At 39.6% G+C, this 15,070-nt stretch overlaps 1 protein-coding gene across 5 annotated transcripts in view; it reads left to right on the top strand.

Annotated features, from left to right (window-relative positions):
* Nucleotides 1-10,843: 10,843 nt before the first annotated feature.
* The window catches only part of PLD1 (phospholipase D1), a 248,749-nt gene continuing 244,522 nt past the window's right edge, over nt 10,844-15,070 (top strand). For 2 of the 5 annotated variants that reach the window (XM_071214612.1, XM_071214610.1), the window contains exon 1: nt 10,944-11,019. The gene's annotated coding sequence lies outside the window, so the exon portion shown is untranslated. Of the gene's footprint in view, nt 11,020-15,070 lie in introns of all 5 variants that reach the window. The other 3 variants (XM_071214611.1, XM_071214613.1, XM_058295292.2) reach the window with 3 other exon arrangements.

The raw sequence follows: 15,070 nt of genomic DNA, 5'->3' as shown, positions 1-15,070 counted from the left end.
TGCTTTTCTAGCCTTGACAGATGAAATTGTGGCAAGGCAAGTCAAGAATTGGTTAGACATGTCACTTTCCACAGAATGAGACTTTCAGGAAATGTTGCCACTGTGTCTCATTTGTGGGCCATGGTTAGATCATTGGTAACAAGGAAACACTATCCAGAGCCTGTAGCTAACCAAGTAATTTATAATTTACCCCTAAAGTCATTGTCACTTCTTTATTGCTAGTTCCTTTTACCCTCATACCTTCCCTTTGACTCATGAAGTCCCTATAAGCATATATAGTTTCTTAACTTAGAGTTCTATTCTCTTTATTTCTTTTGAATGTATTCTCATTCATTGTTGTCTTCAATATTTATACACAGAATTTTCATGACTATGTAATTTGTATAAAACTTCACATTTCTATTGCTTATGATCCATATACTGTAATTGGTATATAGCCATTTGAATTGAATGAAGACAAAATCCAAATGAAAAGAAAATAAATGAGCATATTTCTCTTAAACAGCTATTGAATCTGAATTGAATTTCAGCTTTTTTATACAAAAGTCAGTTTCTCTTAATTGCCAGCTTAACAGATTTTTTTTTTTAAGTTCTGGGTTTGGAAACAAAGTTAATAGAAAAGCATCCTTGGTTTATATATATATTATATTTAAATCTACCTATTTTCTTTTTTTGTTGTTATTTTATTTATATTTAAATTTTTATTAAACTTAATAGATCACATTGAACTTTAGATTTTAAAAAAATGTAAGAGGCTCCCATATCACCCACCCCCATCATTTTTGTAAATTGTATTTTTTTGAAGATACATACATCACAAAAAAGGTTACATTATAAAAAACATAAGGGGTTCCCCTATATCACCCTTCCCCCACCCCACTCCTGTTCTCATAGAGTTCAAGCCTACAGATATTGTTTTATAATGGCCCCCAAAATAGAAGTAATATAAGATACATTCTCTGATTAGAATTTATTCTTATTTGTTACCTGTAAATCAGAATTTCTAAGAACAAATATTAAACTCTACAGCATGGAAAAAAGAGCTGGTTCACCATTCCCTGTAGAGTGGGGAGAAAATACTAGGACATATATATTTTTTTATCTAAATAATAAGAAATAAAATTTTAATAAAATATATTGATGGACACAGGCACCCTCCCTCATCCCTTCCTGCAGAAGTAAAAATAATTAAAACAACATGGGGAACAAATAAATAACCTTGGAAGATGCATAAATTACACTGTGGAAGAACTGAAGAAACAAATTTTCAAACAATTTTCACACTGTAGTGTATACAGTTGGAGAAAAAAATGACGGTTTCTATAATATCTGGGCTTATGCTAAATTCTGCTTTAATGAAATACTAGAAGTACTTTTTATGTTTTACTCAAGTAGAGGCAATCAGCAAGGGCCATATTGCCCTCTTGGAACATTCTGGAAATGAGAAGACATTTTTGATTAACACCATGATTGGGGAACACTTACTGGCATTTAGTGGATGGAGACCAGGGGGCTAGAAGATTGTCTATGCAAGGGGCGTGATGATCCTGCACAATGAGGAAGAGTTCCTTCTTCCAGATAACTTTCAAAGGGCTTACTGGACATTCATATAAATGAAAACCGGTTAATTCTCTGGACCCAGAATTTAACTATTTTTACATATAAATCCCCAATATTTTCACACATTTTTCAAATGCACTGCATTTGGGGGGAATGTAACCAGTTTACAAATTGAGAGAAATTTGTACTTTATTTGGAATTTTACTATGTGTGGCTCACTTAGTAAAGTTGATTTTTGGAAAATTTGTGTCTCTGAAGGCAACATCTTTATCAATCTGCAGTTGTAACTGCCACATTCAAATGTCAGTACAATGTAGAGAAATGATGCAGACTCTTGCCACACAAAGCATTGGAATCACCGGCAAGCTTGCTAGAAATGCAGACTCTTGGGCACCACCTCAGATCTATGAAATCGGAATTCACATTTTAACATCAAAATTTGAGATGCAATGGTGTAGACAATAAACAGGTGAAAATTGTTATACCTTCTTAAATAAAAATGTGTTCATTATAGTAGTACAAGCATATGACTCTATGTGTTCTACTGTGGTTTGAGCATTTTAAATATTGAGAGATATTATACTTTAAACTTCCTTTTAGTTCTCCTTTATTTATTGTTAGTACATAATATCCATTTTTTGAAATTATGATTTTTTGAATTAAGATGCATTATAAAAGTCAGACATTTAATGTGGTTCTTCGCAATGAGATGATGAGTGATCATGGAAACATTTCGTATCATGGACAAAGTTGCATGGCAAGGGTATGTTTCAGTGTTGCCAAACTTAGAGGAACTACACATTCATATTTTCTGAAAATACTAGTGTTCCAAATCTGTATTTTCTGTGTTAAGTGCCTCTCAATTTTGATAGTAAAGCAGAAATTTTAAAATGAACACTTTGTCCCTTCAAAATAAATGTCATTTTAATGATAAGTGAGAGGGTGACTCCTTTTTGAAAACAGGAGCATTCTGAAAGCATATCTTAGAAGTGCTTCCTTCTTAATTGATTTTGGAAAATATGTGCCACCTATAAAAACTTTCGTATCTGTGTTCTTTAGAAAGCTTGGAAATATAAATTGCTAATTCTTTAAAAAAATTTTCCCAGCACAGATTCTTAAGTGAAGTTTGATTTGCTTGTTAACTACAAATAATAAAAATATAAAAATGTAGCACCTCTGACTAGTTGGCAAAAGATATGGATTTCTAAGAGGCTGAGTGAGTTGGTGGGAATGAGCAAGGCCTTTTACAGTATTCCTGCCTATATGTAGTTTCTATTCAATTCTGTTTTAATTCAGGACCACGATCCACGACCCACAGTGCTAAAATTCAAAAAGCTCTGAAAACAAAAATGTATTTCATAACTCGCTTGGCAGCAAACTTGACCTGAACTGATCTGAGGCCATTTGTAGTCTTTTTTTCCAGGCAGTGTTCCTATTCACTTCTTTTGTTACAGTAATATGAGGGTGTTTAATTATGGGGTGCTGCCCAGACCTTGCTTAGGGTGTTATATATAATAATGAATTGTATGATCTTCCCCAAATTCCTAAAATTCTGAATATACTAAATTCATCTGGCCCTAAGATTTTTGGAGCTTGAGGACATTTCTAGCAATGAATAACAGAAGAATAAAGAATTGCAAATTGTAAACTTGTTCCCAGGTTTTCTTTTTGTTATGAGGGTAGTGGAGTCATATCTAGGGGCAGTAGGTTTATAATGCACGGTCAGCATGTAAGTCAAATGGATTGTCCACCAGGAAAAAAATATATGCATGCACATGCACACACACACACAATCTTTTTATTTTCCCACTTTGTCCTCACAGGGACTTTCAGTCTCCTGACAACTCTTCCTACACTTTGAGCTCAGCTAAAGCTGAGAGGTCTCTGAAAAATATTTTTGGTATACCTGAAGGGAAGTGGGGTTAAGGGGTCTTGACTGGTTTTACAAAACTACCCATGAGTTTGAAAGGACAACTTTATACAATAGATTGTACAGTGTGAAAAACTACCAGCAACAGTTTAGTGTGGGAGTTCATAGGACTGCACTTCTACTGGAAAATGAGAAATGACACAGGGAGATGAAGACCTCCTGTCTGTTAGCAAATTTTTGCCAGGAGAATACTTCCAAAATTCTCTAGAGGTTCTAAACAATTAGAAACCTCATGGGCAGGGATCCAAATGGCTTTCACCCTAGGAGGTTTTGCCATTCTTACTAGCATTAAAGAAAACATTTATAACAAATCCTTCTATTTAAAAACTTTTGCTGATATAATAAGTATAATTTTAAAAATCTAAATTGAACTAGGGGAGTGTAAAATGAAACAAATATTTATGGACACATATATATGGAAAATGTTAATGAGTGCTAATGTGTAATAAAGTCTGAAGCTAGATGATTTAAAAAAAAATCTATGTATTGAGATAATGTATATCATACAACTTGCCATTTTAACCATTTTAAATGTACAATTCAGTCACAGTTATTATTCTTACAATGTTGCACTACCATCACCACCATTCGCTACTAAAGCTTTTTTATCACCCCAATCAGAAACTCTGAACCCATTAAGCAATAACTGCCCATCCCCCTTCCTTCAGCCCCTGTAAACTCTGATCTACTTACTGTCTCTCTGAATTTGCTTATTCTAAATCTTTCCTCTAAGTGGAATCATACAACAGTTGTCCTTTTGTGTCTGGCTTATTTCACTTAGCATAAGGTTTTCAAGGTTCATCCATGTTGTAACCTGTATTACAACTTCATTCCTTTTTTTAAAACTTATTTTTAATTTTTAATTTACTCCCCCCGCCTTGTGGCTTGCTTATTGTCTGCTCTCTGTGTCCATTCGCTGCTCCTCTGTGTTTTGCTTGCCTCCCTTTTTGTTGCATCATCTCGTTGAGTCGGCTTTCTGCAGCACTTGTGGGCCGCCGGCACCCTGCAGCGCCAGGGCCAGCTGCCTTCCGCAGTATGTAGGTGAGCCTGCTTTCACAAAGAGGCCCGCAATGTGAACCCAGGGCCTCCCATATGGTGGATGGGAGCCCAACTGATTGAGCCACAGCTGTCTTCCCTTCACTCCTTTTTATAGTTGATAATATTGCATTGTACGTATATAGCACACTTTGTTAAACTGTACATAGGCTAATGGGCATTTGGATGTTCCTACCTTTTGCTGTTGTGAACATTGGTTTACAGGTATCTGTTTTCAGTTCTTTTGGGTATATACCTAAAAGTAGAGTTGCCGAGTAATAGGTAGTCCTATGTTTAACTTTGTGAGGAACCACCAAACTGTTTTCCACAGTAAGTACGTCATTTTACATTTCCACCAGCAATGTACGAGGGTTCCAACTTCTCCACATCCTAGCGAACACTTGTTTTCCATTTTTAAAAAACGACAGCAATTCTAGTAGATGTGAAGTGGCTTTGATCTGTCGTTTTATAGTTTGAACTGCAGTTTTCGATTTGCATTTCCATAAAGACTAATGATGTTTAGCTTTTTTTACCCCTGTTTTATTGGCCATTTATATATCTTCTTTAGAGAAATATCTGTTCAAGTCCTTTGCCCATTTTTTTCTAAAGGTTATTGTCTTTTTCTGTTCAGTTGTAGGAGTTCTTAATATATTCTAGGTATTAAGACCTTATCAGATATATATTTTGCCACCATTTTTTCCCATTCTGTATGTTGTCTTTTTATTTTTTGATAATATCCTTTCATGAATAAAATTTTCAATATTGATGAAGTCCAATTTATCTATTTTTCTCTTTTGTTGAAGATAAGATGACTTTGAAACTGAAGGTAAAATATGTGATTTCAACCAGCACTGCAGTAATGAACTGGAACTCAGGTAGAAGCTGAGGCATGCCTTGATGAGAAATAAAATTTGTCTTTAATTTTGAAATGTGAGTATTTGTAGTATAGGACCTTGTTTTAGGGTGGTAAAACTAAGTCCTATGGTGCAAAATTGCAATAGCGCAAACTTATTTTTCACAAACAAACCAAACATTTATTTAGCTGAAGTTTAAAAACTAATTGGGCCCTACTGACGTGTTCACTAATTTACCTCTCCATTTTCAAGAAAACCTAAATAAAGATAATGTCAGGAAATAACTAATGCCCTTATCAAGTCGGGCTCATTCTGAATATTTGGTTTTCTTCCATGGATATACGCATATCAAAATATACCCAGAATCTGACCCTTTCCAACAACCGCCATGAATCTCACTCTCTTTCACCCTGGCTTGAAAGGTTGCTTTGTCTTCATGCTTCCCTTACCCACAAACAGTCTATTCTTCATGTAGTGGTCAGTGTGGTCCTTGTAAAGCAAAAGCCAGACTATGTCATTCTTCTGCCCATGGCCCTCCAATGGCTTCTCATTTCAATTAACATGAAATTCAAACTCCTTACCCACCAAAGGAACTTGCTTCCTGCCACTTCTCTGGCTCCAGTTTCTATCATTTCTCTCCTCATCACGTTTGCTTCCTTACTTTTCCTAGAACACACCAAACACATGTGCACAAAGCTACCTCATGGTCTTCGCGTTTCCTAGTCCTCTGCCTGGATGCTCTTTCCCTAAGCATCTGCAAAGTGTTGCTCCTTTTATTCTGCTTCAATGCCACCTCAACAGAGATGACTTCTCTGTCAATCTCCCCATGCCCATCCCTGAAGCACTTGTCTTTTCCTTACTCTCATTTGTATTTCTTCATAGTACTCATCATCTTCTGACATATTTTACATCTGACCCCCTTCAGAAAAGCAGGGGCTTGGTTTGGTTCATACAATATCTTCAGTTACTGAAACAGCACCTGCAACATAGTAGGCTTTCATGATTTCATTAATTAATGAATATCTATACTTTATGTAAAGTCTAGAGGTTGATAATATATAAATAAGTTTGGATAAAAATACTTCAGCTTTGAAAAACATGTTTATTTTTTCTTTATTTTGGGTTTCAAGAGCCATCACTTTCTTAAGGTTATTTTTTGCTACATGATCTATGGAATTTTTGGGAAACTGAGTACAGTTGCCTTTATGGCTACTTTAACACAACTGTAACAACCAACTGATGTACAATTGTGTTATAAACAAATATTCATTCTTTTAAATGTTTTTGCATGTTTTCATATTTAATAGACATATTACTTTGTAGAAATGGGAAAATTCATGAAAATGAAAAAATTTAAAAATGTATGTAAGCATTTAAAACAGGCATTTTAAATATGTTATTAGATATGGGGAGTTAGATCTCTTTGGACCTGTTGGATGTGAGAAAGCTTCAAAGGGATTGGCTAAGGTAACTGAGAAGACTCTTCTCTGGTGTTTAGTTGGGGATATAGGTGTCAGCGTGGCCCACTTAACAGGCTCATGTTGTAGACAGCCCCCACGCTGACTGCTGCTGAAATTAGGAAACATATGAATGGTCACAGGAATGGTCACAAACTAAAAAGAGGATCTAGAGAACACAATGCTTCTGAATGCCTTGGCAATACCAACTCTCTTCCTCCTTCTAGCTTGAGATATTTAGTTCTAGCCACTGTCATATATATATATATATATATATATATATATATATATAATTTTAAATTTGCTAAACAAATTGGTCTCATTGTTCATTCTGTCATTGTTATGGTGGCTGATGTGATTTATGTCAGCAGCTGATCAAGGAAAAAACATCTCCTTCCATACTTGACGACCTCAGAGCAGCGTGCTACAGTGGTTAATGCCGTTCGTTTGTAGTTAAATGTTTGTGAATGAATGAATGAAATGAATGGCTGCTAATCAGGGGCTGTAGGGCTGACTGAAGGATACAGGAGTTGCACGCAGGCTATGTCAATGAGGGTTCAGCGATCGATGCTGACTCGAGGTTTCTGAACGAAAAGGGCATGAGGGGCTCACAGGGTTTAGGCAAGGCTGGGAGACAAGGTTAGGGAACAGCAGGAATGAAGGAAGCTCTGGAAGGTAAAGAAAAAACACAACAGAAAAACAGGAAGTAGGAAACAGTCTCTGGCTGGGTCAGCCTGTCAGAGCAGGGCTGCTGCAGGAGCAGCTTCTCCCTCTGCTCAGTGAGTCCAAACCCAAACCTGCCAGGTCACCTTTCTCTTTGAGAGTCAGCCCACCTAGCCTATATGGTCGAGAGGACAGTGATGAAAATAGAGTGGACAGATCTGCCTTTTGGCTTGGAGATTGAAGCCCCAAATTGCCTCCTGCCAAGAATATGCGTATGTGGGGAGAGGTAATTCTCTGTAAGAAAAGAGAACTATTAGAAAAGATGATGGATGCCGGACATACCAAAATGACCTTGGTGATCTGGACCATAATGTAAATCCAGAAAACACCGGAAGTGGACTTGGCCCAGTGGTTAGGGCGTCCGTCTACCACATGGGAGGTCTACGGTTCAAACCCCAGGCCTCCTTGACCCATGTGGAGCTGGCCCATGCGCAGTGCTGATGGGCGCAAGGAGTGTCCTGCCACACAGGGGTGTCCCTGTGTAGGGGAGCCCCACGCACAAGGAGTGCGCCCCGTAAGGAGAGCCGCCCAGCGTGAAAGAAAGTTCAGCTTGCCCAGAAATGGTGCCACACACATGGAGAGCTGACACAACAAGATGACACAACAAAAAGAAACACAGATTCCTGTGCCACTGACAACAATACAAGCAGACAAAGAAGATGCAGCAAATAGACACAGAGAATAGACAACTGGGGCAGGGGGCAGGGGAAGGGGAGAGAAATAAATAAATAAATAAATCTTAAAAAAAAAAACACCACGAGGAAAAAGCTGGAGGTATACTTTTGTATGCAAAATTTATAGGGTAGTCCTGTTTTTGTTAAAAGCTTTAATGCAAATTTACAAGAAGAGCAATAATATTACTATGGAAAAAACACAGGCAAGGGACATGACTAGATCATTCTCAGGGACATGACTAGATCATTCTCAGTAAAGGGTACAAATAACCAGTAAAAATGAAGAAACAATATTCAGCATTACTAATTATCAAAGAAATGCAGATTAAACAAAGATACTATTTTGATCCATCACATTTTCAAAATTACAAACATGATAATACTAAATACTGAAGGAAAACTTCTGTAACATCTCACAGAGCCTCAAAAATGTTTATAAATGTTGATCCAGTTTTCCACTCTTAGGAAACTATCCTAAAGAATATAGAGATTGTGACAAAAATGATATCCACTGTGTTCATTCCAGTATGATTTATAAACTGCAGAAATATCTGGAAACATCCTAAAAGCTATAAATAGATGAATAGGTAAATAAGTGTTGGAAATATTCCACAACCAATAAAAATTATATTTTAAAGAACATTTAATGATAGCAAAAATGCTCAGTTTATATATATCGCCAGTGAAATAAGTGGGATTCTAAGCTATTTGTATAGCATCATGTTAGTTTTACAACAAATCTTTATTTATGTATAGAAAAAATAAAAAGGAAATATATCAAATGTTAATAATGGGTGTGGGTGTGGAGAATATTTATTATAGGTGATTTTATGTTTCGAATTTTTTCTATGATCTTCAAGATTTTTCTCAATGAACATAGATTTTTATACTTAGAGAAAAGAAGAAAAGTTAAAGAGGATTTAATATGTCTGATAAAAAATGTCTAATGCATATCCAGGCAGATATATAATAGGATTTCTTAGTCATTTATTTTCTTGAATTCTCTGAGGATGTAAAAGATTTGGGGGGAAAAAAAAACCCAGCAACTATCTCAGGAAAATAGAAACAAATACATACAGAATCATACTACTTCTAAAAGTTATAATTTGGCAATCCATGGATTAAGTTTATCTCTAAACAGCATATGGTATTTTTCTATTTTATTCCTCTAGTACAGAGAGGCAGAAATTAAATCTGGGGGACATTTAAATAATTCTATTCCTAATTATATTTATAGAAAAGACATATTGTTACAGGTTACTGCCAAATGTTTTAATGATGACACTTAGGAATTTGGGACACAATTTTATAGTCTGCTGCTTCTCAAACATAAGCATTATAATTTCTAAAGACAAGCTTGCAAGAGTGTAGTTACTTGTGCGAATAATACATATCAAATCATCTGTGACTAATAAAACGAGAAGGAAGGGGAGGAAAGAGGGTTTTCAGACTTTCAGTAACATGCTTGTCTTAAACTTGCCAAACTCCTTTTAGGCAATGTTGTATTTGCTCAGAGGGCCATGTGCTTAATTGTAAAAATCTGTCAGTATCATAAGATTCAAAAAACATCAATCATTTCTTTCAACTAGGGAAGAGTAACAAGTCTGTGACTCTTCTATCATAAAAGATGTGCTCACGAGAGAAAAACGTTATCTAGGGAGGGCTGAGCAACTATAGATTACAGAAAAAGGAATTCCAGACTATAATTTCCCTCCCCCCACCTCCGCCTACTTTGGGCTGGTCTATTATATTTTTCATTTCATGTTGTTCATTCCACGTGTGCAATAAGACATTATGCAACTCTGTCAGTCTGGACTGTGTAATATCCACCAGAATCTTTACAGCGGCCATCGTTATTAACAGCTTGGTGTATGTGGAGGCGATTGCTTCCCTCAGCCTTGGCAGCTGGCAATATTGTGTAATACGGCTGAGGCTGGCCTATAGTCAAAAATATATTCCCAAAGGGCTGCGAGTCAAGCCACATGACAGCTGGTTCTCTTTTTTTAAGACTTTACTCAAAGTGTACTGAAAACGGCAAAGATTGCTGAATTTGGAAAGTTCCGTGGGTGGGATGGGGATTTTCTGTTTTTACTCCCGATTTCTGAATGATACCGACATCAAGACACACCTTCCAGTCTCCCGCGTTTTAAGGTGGGTGACCTGAGGATGCTACTTCACTTTTCTGAGCCTCGCTATCCTTACCTGTACATTGGCGATGATACCTACTCAGGGAGTTGCAAGAGGTTTAGAGATGACGGCAGCAGAATACCTACGACCTGATTATATATCTCAGGCGTGTTATTTCAATGGAGAGGGGCGCTATCTCCTTATTTGCATAATTGGGCCAACAGTGGCCACCAGCTGCAACGGGAGAGACATAAAACGTATAGGGAAGCTCCTAGAACAATGTCTGGGCCCTAGGCCACTCAAGAGTCCCCGAAAGTTATAACAGTAGCTAGTAAGCATTTCTCCATGTCGCAGGGGTTGGGTAATGAAACTTCGGGAGAAGAGAGATTAGAAAACTGGGACAAGGAGACAGGCCTAGCAGCCGGAGCCCTCCTGCCCCGCGGTGGCGGGCAGCCTGCGACGCACCCGGCACCGCCTCGCTCCACCCCTGCGAAGCCAGAGCGAATCCGGGCGGCGAGTTCCGGGCGACGGCCGAGCGCGGGGCCCCCTCCAGCCCTCCCTCCCTCTCGTCCCCAGCGCCTTCGGCTGTGGCCTCTGCGCCCGAGCCCTGAAAGGTCGCTGAAGCCGCGCAGGTGCCCGCGGCCGCCCTCGCCCCGCAGGTAGGAGGCGCGCGGCGGCCCCGGCGCCCCGCGCGCCCGCGGGAGCCCGCTTTGCGCCGCGCTTGCGCCGCGTCCCTCCTCCCGCCAGCCCGGGCACCTGGCCGCCGCCCGCCCAACTTGGACGGCCCGGGACCTTGGCAGCTGCGTCTGCGGCAGGCGCCAGCGCCTCTGCGGCCAGCTTTCCTCGGGGCCCCTGGGGACTTCGAGGCACGCCTTTGGGCTCAGTTGCTACAGCGTCAACGCTGAAAACTTGAGCGCGCACTTTTGCCAGGCGGGGGTGGTCCTGAGCGCAGAGTTGCGCGGGGCTCCGGGCGGAGCAGGGCGCGGCGGGAGGAGGGCGCCGTCTGCAGCGTGCACGTTCCCCTCGACGCCGGCCCCCAGTGCGGTGGGTCCGGTGCCCCCAGGCCACCTCGCGCGCTCCTGGTTTGCGCCGGGCGCTCTAACAGAGCCTCTGCGTGTGCTCTGGGATGACCAGGATGGCGGGTGCCCTGGGACCAGCATCCCGGACCAACCAGGAAGTGCAGCATTCCGAGGCGTGCAGCCTGCCAGATGCACCGTTCTGGGCGTGGGGCCACACTGCTGCCCGCGGGGCCCAAGATATGATGACCCCGAGGGTGGGGCGGGGTCTCGGGGGCGAGGAGCGGGGTGTGGTTAAGGGGCTTGTTCTCCTTGCTCTGGATCCAAGGTATTTGGGACTAGCGTCTCAGATCTTGGAGCGCGCCTGGTCCTCGGTGCCTTCCATTGGGTGTTACGACGCCCTGCAGAGCTGCCCTTGAAGAATCAGTCCAGATCTACCGCCACGCCTATATTTGCTTCTGATCTCGGATTATTGGCTTTCTACTTCCTCTGTAAAGCATTAAAAGCAAGTAAATTCTTAAGTAACACAGTCTTTACTGAATTTTGATCATCCCTTCCTCCTCTACCCAGAATGGGGAGTTCTGTTAACTTTATCAGCCAGATCTGCCAGTGTCAGTTTAGATAACCCAGGCTTCTCTGGTGTGCTAAATGGGGTTAATTATGGTCGTGCGCTTAAAACTTAAAGGAATGAAAAGAATGTTTCAGTTTGAACTGTTAAAAGATGCCACCTTTACATATTGTGTATTTGAATGAGAATGTATTTCAGTATTAAATGTTTTGTAACATACATACAAGTGAATTTGTACACAGCCTCTTAGCTTGAATTTTACACAGCCTTTAAGTGTTGTTAGGGGTCCTTCTAATTTATTGTATGAGCTCCCAATCTGCCTTCTCAGGACGCAATTAAGTGCACAATCCATATAAAAAGTATGAGTAGTTAAGGCTTTGGGGAAAATGTGTGTTTACCATGTTTGTCCTTGATATCTGAATATATATGAACTATGATGATGTAATGCTCATGTAGGCTTATTATTCACTAGCTGGATAGTGGGAAGTTGCTCCTTGGGGAGTTTCTGATTACTTAGAGGGTGTTTCTAATTTTAAAATGATAGTTATAAGGCTTATTTACCTTTAACTCTTTAGGTTTTTAAAAATAGTTTAAATCCATTAGATTTTATTTTTCCTTCTTAAAATTAAATGATTAGAAAATTTAAAACCTTGAACACCAACAGTAATACAGTTTATGGGAATTTCTTTTTCATAAAAAGAAAATTATTGTATTCAGTGTGATGTGTCAACTTAATCTTTTTTTAAAATTTTATTTAAAAATTAAAAAAAAAAGATACTTAGATTATGCAAATGTCACATAAAAAATATAGGGGATTCCCATATGCCCTGCTCCCCACACCTCCCACATTTTCCTCCATTAACAAGATCCCAGTAGTGAGGTATATTCATTGCGATTGATGAACACATTTTGGAGTATTGCCACTAAGCATGGATTAAAGTTTACTTTGTAGTTTGTCCCACACAGTTCTGTAGGTTATGACAAGATTTATAATAACCTGTATCTGTCATTGCATTGCCAGGTCCTGAAAATACCCCCCATATTACACCTGTTTTTCCTTCTTTCTGCCGTCGGAAATTCCAGTTGCCACTGCTTCCACATCAATGATATAATTTCTTCCATTTCTTGAATGACAATAAGTCTATAGTAGAATACCAGTAAGTCTGCTTTAGTCCATAGTTCATTCCCCAATCCTGAGTATTCTGGGATGGTGATGTCCTCTCCACCTCTAATTGAGAGGGGGCTGTGATGCCATAGGACTGATGGAAGGACTCTCTTGCTTGCATTTGTAGACTCTCTTGGTTCCTTGATATGGTAGTTGTCCATCATCACCTCCAAGTTCTTTGTCCTGGGTGAGACCAATGATCTGGAGAGTAGGTGTTGCAATTCTGATGAGATTCAGGGCCAGCTGGCATGTGGACAGCTCAAAGACATAAGTCTCTTGGACTTAAACTCTAGTACTACCGACTCTAGAGCCATGTGTAGGGAAACCGCAACTGAGTCCAGCTGTCACTCTGGGTGCATAAATTCCAAAGTAGGGCCCACTGGCAAGGCACCAAACTCCTGAATTGTATGCCTTGACTATAGTATCTAGATGTCTCCAGAGCCCTTAGGAGTCCTGCTATTTGGGGTAGTATCTACTCTGGCAGTCAGAGATCCTGCTGAGAGGTGCATAAGCATAACTTCTAAAATGAACTCCAGACTCACTTTGAAGTCTTTTAGCCATATAAACTCATTTACCTTTACCTTTTCCCCCTTTTGGTCAAGGTCTTCTTCCAGTTGCATTGCTAGTTGGTACTTGGTAGTAATCCCTCGGTGCCAGGGAGGCTCATCCTGGAGTCATGTCCCACTTGGGCAAAAGTAATGTATTTATATGCTGAATTCGGCTTACAGAGAGACCACATTTGAGCAAAAAGGAGGCTCCCAGGAGGCAACTCTTAGGCACCCTACAACAGGAGGCTAAGTTTCCATTTCAAGAGTAAAGGTTCATACGCTCAGAAATCAATATCAAGGTCCTGTCAATGGAACATCCTCCTTCACTAGTCATTGTCCCTGTATTCAGAGGATTCTTGCTGATCTATTAGAGAATGTGGCAGAGCTCCCCAGGGTGGGAATTTGATATTCCTTCAGTTATTGTATGAAATCTCCACCTGCCGTAACAATTTCCCATTAACATTTGAACATGTTCATATGCCTTATATGTATGCCCAGGTGAGCTTCCTCCCATGTATCCTCCATCACTGACACCCTGCACCAATGATCCTCTCCTGCCACAGTTGTAACCCTTCTGTGATCCAAAACTTCTTCAAAAATGAAGCCAATAAAATAGCCAAATATGATTTAAGAAAATGAATAGTGATAATTTTAAAAAATAAATACAGAAAAAATAAAATACAGAAAAAAATAAAAATTTGGGGAAAGTGGATGTGGCTCAAGTGATTGGGCTCCTGTCTACCATATGGGTGGTCCTGGGTTCATTTCCCAGGGCCTTCTGGTGAAGGTGAGCTGGCCTGTGCAGCAAGCTGGCCCTTGTAGCGAGCTGGTGCAACAAAAGAGACAAAGAGGAGAGACAATGAGAGACACAACAAACCAGGGAGCTGGGGTGGCTCAAGTGATTCAGTGCCTCTCTCCCACATCGGATGTCCAAAGATTGGTCCCTGGTGTTTCCTAAGGAGAAGATAAGAGAAGACAAGCAGACACAGACACCCCACAGCAAGTGGACACAAAGAGCAGACAGTGAGTGCAAACAACAAGGCGGGGACAAGGAATAAATAAGTAAAATAAATCATTAAGAAAAATTAAAATTTGGGATAATAAAAATAATGAAAAAAATATTAAAATTTTTTTTTCTCTTTTATCACTATAAGATCTGTTGCCCTAAATGTCCAGTGACATTTTCATTTATTCCCCCAGTATCTCACTTTTTTTTTCATTTTGTCCTCAAAGAAGTCATGTATTAAATACAGGGGATTCCCGTACATGGGAATCCTTCCCTTTATCCTCCTTCCCCTATTAATAATATTGTATATGTGGATGGCATGTTACAACTGATATACAAATATTGAAACATAGCTATCAACCATGGTACATGATTTACATTATGGTTTACATTTTGACCATATGCTT

This window comes from Dasypus novemcinctus, chromosome 4 (genome assembly GCF_030445035.2).
Source record: "Dasypus novemcinctus isolate mDasNov1 chromosome 4, mDasNov1.1.hap2, whole genome shotgun sequence".
In the NCBI taxonomy this organism is placed as follows: Eukaryota; Metazoa; Chordata; class Mammalia; order Cingulata; family Dasypodidae; genus Dasypus; species Dasypus novemcinctus.
Note: the sequence above shows the minus strand (reverse complement) of the source record. Positions and strands in the feature narration are given on the sequence as shown.